Consider the following 841-nt stretch of genomic DNA (forward strand, 5'->3'; position numbering starts at 1 on the left):
CCTCATCCTTCCAGGGCCGGTGGTTTCGGGGCTGGCCAGCCTTCCCCGGCCGCCTCTGCTGCGCTCGTGGAAGAGGAGTGCGGCATTTGCCTTTCCCCACTTGGCAGCAACGTCTGATCACCGTGACCTTTCAAAAAAATGAGAGAGCGGCCTCAGAACGGTGTCGTAATCTTGCCATTAGCACTAGACTGCAGGTTTTGAATGCAGGGCTGCTGCCCTCTCATCCTGGTAGACACTGGCGGTGCTAACAGCACGCCCGGGGCGGCATCCGGACCTCCCGGGCCGCGCGCTCCGCCGCAGCTTCCCGGTCTCGGCAGCGTCGGGGGTCGTTGCAGCCTGGGCTGGAAAAGCTCCGTCACCTGCTGCTTGTTCCACAGGTAACTGCAGGGTTCCCGGTACTGCAGTGATAAAAGTCTACCTAAATAAGCAGAAATATTTATTACTGTTGGTGTTTGCTTACTTCTGAGGGGATTAGGTTAGGCTAATCTGCTTTGTTTTGTAGGCGAACCCAACACACTTCAGCCTCCCTTTTTTTGTAAACGTTTTTCCTCTCTGAAGTACAGCATTCCTCGATGTGAAGGGGAGATGGACTCTGAACTGGGCTGAGCGCTGAGGCCAGCCTATGTAGGAGGGTTTTTGCACCACAGGAGTAGGAACTGGTAGGCACAGAGGTTGTCTTTTGTACTTTACTTCTAGCAAGAAAGTAGCGCCTGAGGCTGTTACTCCTGTATCTACTATGGAGGAGTTGACATGAAAAGTACTAGCAAAATTCTTGAGCACGCCCTCACTGTTTTTAAAACCTTATGACATCCCTTATTTTCTACACTTTTCCCACGTGTTT

Source organism: Egretta garzetta, unplaced genomic scaffold (genome assembly GCF_000687185.1).
Source record: "Egretta garzetta isolate BGI_Z169 unplaced genomic scaffold, ASM68718v1 scaffold67, whole genome shotgun sequence".
Classification (NCBI taxonomy): Eukaryota; Metazoa; Chordata; class Aves; order Pelecaniformes; family Ardeidae; genus Egretta; species Egretta garzetta.